At 50.4% G+C, this 7,124-nt stretch overlaps 1 long non-coding RNA gene across 1 annotated transcript in view; it reads right to left on the bottom strand.

Moving 5' to 3' along the window:
* LOC108445118 overlaps positions 1 to 4,263 on the bottom strand; it is a 10,063-nt gene extending 5,800 nt beyond the window's left edge. The window contains exons 1-2 of the long non-coding RNA XR_001859870.1: positions 4,148 to 4,263; positions 3,395 to 3,988 (exon numbers count right to left, since the gene is read on the bottom strand). This is a non-coding gene — a long non-coding RNA (uncharacterized LOC108445118). The remainder of the gene's footprint in view (positions 1 to 3,394; positions 3,989 to 4,147) is intronic.
* Between the last annotated feature and the right edge of the window lie 2,861 nt (positions 4,264 to 7,124).

Here is a 7,124-nt window from a genome sequence, read left to right as displayed (position 1 = left end):
AGACAACGGGTGAGTGTGACGAACTGCCTGCAACCCCCATTTCCCTCCTCCCCCGGTGCCACTGCTGGGAGGAGGGAAAGAAAATTAGGAGCAAACTTAAGCCCAGCACAAAGGGAGGGCTGGGGGGAATGTGTTTTGAGATTTGGGTTTACTTCTCAGTGTCCTGCTTTGATTTGATTGGTTACAAATTAAATTAATTTTCCCCAAGTCCAGTCTGTTTTGCCCGTGCTTGTAATTGGTGTGTGATCTTTTCCTGTCCTTCTCTCAACCCACGAGCCTTTTGTTGTATTTTCTTCTCTGACCCTCTCCAGCTGAGGAGGGGGAGTGATGACTTTGGTACCTGACGTCCAGCCAGCATCAACCCACCACACATGCCAACAGAGCATGGTCTGAAAAAACACAGGCACAAATTAACTTGGCACTCAAGATACATTTGGAACTTCACGTGCCAAAATCAAGTGGTGACTAGCAGTAGGAGATAGAGAATCATAGAATATGCTGAGCCAGAAGGCACCCATCAGGGTCATTGAGTCCAACTCCTGGCCTTGCACAGAATACCCTGACAATTCCACCATGTGCCTGAGAGCCTTGTCCAAAAGCTCCTTGATCTCTGGCAGCCTTGGGACCATGACCAAACACTGGGGAGCCTCTTCAGTGCCCGACCACCCTCTGGGGGAAGAATCTTTTCCTGATACCCATCCTAAACCCCCACCCCCCCTCCAGCTCCAGCTGTTGCCCTGAGTCCTGTCACTGGTCACAAGAGTGAAGAGATTGGTACCTGCCCCTCTGCTTGCCCTTGTGAAGAAGCTGCAGATGCCGATGAGCCTCCCCTTGGTCTCCTTTTCTCCAGGCTGAACAAACCAAGTGACCTCAGGCAGTCCTCATAAGGCTTCCCTTCAAGGCTCTTCACCATATTCATGTCCCTCCTTTGGACACTCCCCAATAGCTCAATGTCTATTTTATACTGGGATGTCCAAAACTGCCCTAGGACTGGAGCTGCCCCAGTGCAGAGCAGAGCAGGACAGTCCTCTCCCTTGCCCAGCTGGCAATGCTGGGCTGATGCCCCTCAGAACATGGCTGGCCCTCCTGGCTGCCAGGGCACTGCTGAGTCAGATCCAACTTGCCAGGGACCAGGACCCTCAGGTCCCTTTCCACAGCTGCTCTCCAGCCTCTCATTCCCGAGTTTATACACACAAGTAGGGTTGCCCCGTCCCAGATGTGGGGTCTGGCACTTGCCCTTATTAAATTTCATACAGTTGGTGATTACCCAGCCCTCTAATTTGTCCAAGCTTCTCTGCTTTTCAGGGAGTGGACAGCTCCTCCCTGTTTTTTATCATCTGCAAACTGATTTAGTGTCCCCTCCAGTCCTGCATCCAAGTCGTTAATGAAGATGTTCAAGAGTGCTGGGCCTAAGCCCTGGAACCCCACTAGTACCTGGTTGCCACTCACTGTCACCCACTCACTGTCACCCTTTGTGCCTGGCCCATGAGCCAGTTGCTGCCCCACCACATGATGTGTTTATCCAGCTGTGTCCTGGGCATAATATCCAGAAGGATGCTATGAGAGATGGTATCAAAAGCTTTGCTGAAATCCAAAAAGATTACATCAACTGGCTTCCCTTGATTAGCTAAGTGGGTTACCGTGTCATAAAAGGAAATCAGATTTGACAAGCAGAGCTTTCCCCTCCTGAAGCTGTGCTGGCTGTGACAGACACCTGCATTGTCCTTCAGGAGTTTTTCAATACCTTTTATTTTCCTTTTTCTCGTCCCCAAGTCAAAAATTGAGTGAATGAGGATGGGGAAGAGAAGCAGATGTTTGGGGAATATAAAAAATCGCATTTGGATAATTTAGAACAATTTTGCATTGAAGTTTTCACTTTTACCTACTATAACTCTAACTTAGCTGTCAATATGAAAATTATTTTGGATTTCCTCACCCTAATAATTTTATTTAAAAGATTAATTACTTGACAAATTTCTTCAGCATCGCTTTTCACTGAAAATTCTTCTAAATAAACTCTTTCCTTTGAAAAATAGCAGCTGTTTCAAAACAGCAATTTGTTAAAACAACCCCACATCATTGGTTAATTGCAGGGGACTTCATGCTTAGAAAAACCAAACAAAAACCCCTGACACCTTCACAGCCAATTTGTGAAGCAGATGCTTTAGGAAAGGACATGCCTTGCTGGCCTGCGTAGTACTGGTAGCATTTCTTTATAATGTTTCTTTGAGCTGCTCGAGGGTATGCTTAAATGAGGAATGAGCCTAATAAAAAGAAATCACAGAAGGCACTTGGTTAAGTGACATAGGTTAGTCCTCAGTACAAGTCTTACCTGTGAAGGCTTGTGTTTTAGAAGGTCACTGGGCAAGGTGGGTGTGAAAAATGCTGTGTTAATGTGCGAGCTCTTTGTGTAATCCCTATGGATGGAAGTGTGTACCCAAGTGTTTCTGGGCTGCTCATGTGTAGCAGAGGGGGAGAAGAGAGGGAGGAGCAGAAATGAATGTATATATGAGGGGTAACATTGTGGTGCATGGATAAAAATTAATCTGAGCTGCTCCTGTGGGATCCCACGGCTTCAGGCCCTCTGAAGCCACCAGTCCCCATCCCTGTGGATTTGACATCATGCTCCTTTTGCTTTTTCCCTGAGGAAGGTCCAGATGCAGGGCCAGAGGTGACACCACAGTAACAAGGTGGCACTGGTGAGGCTGTGGGTGGGGAAGAGGCCGGCTGGCTGGTGGGAACCCTGCCCTGGGCTGGGGGCACCCTCCAAGGACACAGCCTCCCCCAAGAAGTCTATCTCAGTGGATCTGGGGACAGGGCAAGGGACAGCCTCTGTCCCCAGAGTGGGGCAGGTGGGACAAGGAGCCTCAGGACTTCTCCAACTCTGCTCTGTCCTCCCAGCTCCTCCCTCGCAGCCCTGAGGCGAGGGAAGAATGGAAAACCCTGTCTGCTCCAGAAACATCTGTTACTGGAAAAATAAGTCAATGAAACAGGACCCCCAAATCCCTGGGAAATTGGAGCTGATTCCTTTTGGGGCTAGTCCCAGCTGGGGGCTGTGGTGGCTCGGTTCCAGGCCCTCCACTCTGTGTTTCACTTGGCCACAGTACTTCCTGGGAATTCCAGGGGCTTGACAGAGGAAAGAATCCATCAGGATCCTGATGGCTCTGTGTCTGAGGCCCGTCAGCAGGTTTGTTGAGGATGCAGGGGGACCTGGGAGGTGGCCCAGGATGGGATGCCGTGGAGCACAGGGAAGTATCACTGGCAGCCCCTGACCTGAACTCCCCCCATGCCTGGCACAGCACCTGGGCTGGCACTGGAGCCCCCAGAGCCACCAGCTGGCACTGGGAGCCCCCCGGCCACCACCTCAGCCATCCCTTGGCCCCGTGTGCCTCACCTGAGCACGATTCAGAATTCCTGCTCCATCTGCATGGCCAGGTGCTGTTCCTTCTGGGCCACCTGCTCCAGCCAGTTCCATCTCAGCCACTGCTTCAGCTCCACCTTCCTCTGTGCCTGCTCCAGCTCCTGCTGCCGCCGCCATTCCTGGTCCGTGGCACCTTGGCTCCTCTTGGCCCTCAGAGCATCCTGCCCAAAAAGGGGGCAGTGCAGGGCTCTGGATGGGCTTCTCTCAGGGGCAGCTATGGAAGCCCTTGGCCATGGCTTTGGCTCTCTGCCAGCACCGCTCCAGGATATCCCCTGGCTCTAGGGATTGGTTCTGCAGATCTCCCACATCCAGGGGCTCTGCTCCTTTGCTGGGGTGGTGAGAGGGACAGTGGCAGGTGAACACGTCACCTGTCCCCAGGCCACTCTGACTGCAGGGCAAACCACACACACCACGTGCCAGCAGGAAGCCACCACACTGGGCTGCGGCTGCCGTGGTGCACTTTTCCACTATCAATTGAAAGGTACTTACAAAGTGAGGGGAGAACCTCCTGTCAAAGTCGCGCTGAGCCAGGATTCCTCCCTGCCCGGGAGCACTAGTGAAGCCAACCTGGAAAAGGCAGGGAAAAGACAGGCTTTGCCACCTTTCCTCCTCCTCGCTCCAGAACTGGGCAGGGTGAGAGCACAGGGACACGCATCCTCCCCGAGCACCCAGCTCCAGCAGCGCGGTCAGCTGTAGCTGCAGGGCTCCTATAAATCATCCACTTACCACGACCTGGGCACCCTCCTGGGCCAGGTACGTGATGGTGGCAGAGGTGAAGTTGAAGTACCCAGCTTTGAGAGGCCATAGAACCACGGTGTGGGACACGTTGTGATACGACCGAGCAATAGTTAACTCATGTAAGCACAGTTAACTATTGGGAGACAGCAAATGTTGATCACAAAACCTAAGAAGCAGGATTTGCCTTAATATTGTCAAGATAAGAGGAACAAGAATCTGTTTGAAACCAGCACAGAAACTGCTGAGTCGTTCCACAAAGGACTGCCCATGCTCCAGAAAGAAAGGTGAAAGTGTATTGTGACGAAGACTACTGATCTTCATCAGAAAGACCCCCGAGGAAGAAGAGGAGCCTTCCTCAGTGCGACCACCAGGGTACACAGGGCATGCGTGGTACGTATGCTAATGATATTAATGACTTCCGAGAACTAATTTGTATAACCACTCCTATCCCAAGGAATGTGATGAATATTCATGAATTTTACCCATAATATTGTGTTGTAGGAAGTGCCGGTGTGTGTGTTTGGAGGAGCGATTCCCACACACCCGGCGCCGAATAAAGCAAATACCCACTTCTCTGACTCTGTCTCTGAAGTGTCTCCTGGCCTGGTTGAGGGCGATTCAGTTGCTGGCTCGGGGAGCTGGACGTTAAGGAAAACGTTTGTATTTCATCACAGGAAGAAAACTGAGGAGATGGGAATGAGCAGACTGGAACAGAACTGGTAGAATCAGCTGCTCCTCCACATAACCAAACCCAATATATAAAATTACAGTATCGCATTAGTGTTGTAAGAGTCCAATATGACATCCATGAATCGCCCCAAACCAGGCCTAGAGACACTTCAGAGACAGAGAAGTGGGTATTTGCTTTATTTGGCATGTCGGGTGTGGGGGATTGCTCCTCCCAACACACACACACACACACACACACACAGAGCACTCCATACAGTCCAGCATTATGTGTAAAATTCATGAATATTCATCGTATTCCTTGGGATAGGAGTGGTTATACAAATTAGTTCTCGGAAGTCATTAATATCATTAGCATACGTGCCACGCATGCCCTGTGTACCCTGGTGGTCGCACTGAGGAAGGCTCCCCTTCTTCCTCGGGGGTCTTTCTGATGAAGATCAGTAGTCTTCGTCACAATGCACTTTTACCTTTCTTTCTGGAGCATGGGCAGTCCTTTGTGGAACGACTCAGCAGTTTCTGTGCTGGTTTCAAACAGATTCTTGTTCCTCTTATCTTGACAATATTAAGGCAAATCCTGCTTCTTAGGTTTTGTGATCAACATTTGCTGTCTCCCAATAGTTAACTGTGCTTACATGAGTTAACTATTGCTCAGTCGTTTCTCATCAACATCATCATCGCTACTTCTTTTAGTGATACTGCACTCAGCATGCCTATGTCTGCCTTTAAAAAATAAAAAATAATTTAAAAACCTCAAATAAGCCCCAAACACCCTTAACACTTTCTCCTACTCTCTCCCTTATTTTCATCTTTTCCCTGCTCCTTTCCCAGACAAAGCTTCTCCAAGCCACAGACTACGGAAAGCAACCCAGAGGTTTGTTACCTGTTGATCATTGAGGCCACATAACCATAGGCTGCAACTGTCTCTCCCACCCCATCCTTCCACAGGGCAGGCTGTTCCCAGTCTCCAAACAGTGACACAACACCTGTCCTGGGCCTGAGAACCTCTTTTTATAAAGAAGAGACTTGACTTTCTCTGCAAAGCACCTTCCTCGTGCAGCATCTGGTTGTCAAGAGGTTAATGCATCCAACCTACACCTTCCCTATATTTTCCTTCCTGGCTGCCAGCTGCTGGCACCCTGGGAGCTGGAGGGGACCAAGTAACTGTGAGAGGGGAAAACAAAGCCTTGTTGTAGGGCAGAGTGATTTGAGGGAGAAAAATGTGTGGAGGTGGAAGCTTTTCTGGGCACTGACACCGTGAAAGGGCAAACGGGGCTGGTTTTCTGCCCTCGGTCCCTGTAATTAACACTGAAGAACTGAATGGGCCAGAAATCAAAGGAGCTCTCAGGCCTGGCAGGAATGGGATGGTGCTGGAGCCCAGCAGGAGCCGAAGGTGCCCCTGCCCCTGGACTGACTTGTGCCCTGTATGAGCGTGTGGGGCTCAGGGGGGCTTTGCCTGTGAGCTCTTGGTTCAGTGCCCTGGGTCGGGTCCCTCATGACAGGGGCTACCCCAAGGCTTGGCTGGGTTTTTGCAGAGTCCTGTTTCTGGGTTTGGGGGAGGAAGGAGCTGTCTGCCCTGCGGCCTGGCCGCTCGGAGCTCAGAACCAGTGTAATAAATGGTTAAAAGTTTTTTTGTTTTTTTTTTTTTTTTGGTTGAGAAGTTAAAAGTTGCTTGTTAGAGGAGTGGGGGTATGCAGTTAATGAGTTAATTGTTATTGCGATTGTACGGGTGTAATGTTGCCATGTACCCACTAGATGGGGACACCAATGGGGGAAAGTAGTGGGTCTATAGAAAGGAAGAGAATGTTCTAGAATGTTCTTAAGACAACCCAATGATCATTATATAAACACTTTGAAGGATTATTGGTTAAGGGGCAAACCAATCACTCGACGCCCCAGAGACTGACAGAATTGAACACCAATGAGGACCCTAGCAACGAGCCATCAGAGGGAGGATCTGAGCTGCACCAATCACAGCATCAAAAGAGACGATAAGAACTGCTCCGGGGCCCAGCCCGCCCGGTCTTCCTGAGGGACCTGAGTGCAAGGGAATACTCTGTGCGTCGCACAGTTTGTTTTTCTGGGTTGCCAAGTGGGACTTGGGCTTACCTTGAGTCTCCGCTCCTGGTTTTCTTTTTAATAAACGAGCAGACTTTTATTGAACCCAAAAAAGTCCAAGCCTCGTTTATAACACCAGCGCGTGTGGCGCCAAAGCACCGGCTCCCGCCGGACCCTCTGCCCGCGACGCGTTGCCGCGGGCCCTCCCCTGTGTCGGGAC

This window comes from Corvus brachyrhynchos, unplaced genomic scaffold (genome assembly GCF_000691975.1).
Source record: "Corvus brachyrhynchos isolate BGI_N302 unplaced genomic scaffold, ASM69197v1 scaffold122, whole genome shotgun sequence".
Lineage (NCBI taxonomy): Eukaryota > Metazoa > Chordata > Aves > Passeriformes > Corvidae > Corvus > Corvus brachyrhynchos.
The sequence above is the reverse complement of the archived record's forward strand: the minus strand, read 5'-3'. Positions and strand labels throughout refer to the sequence as shown.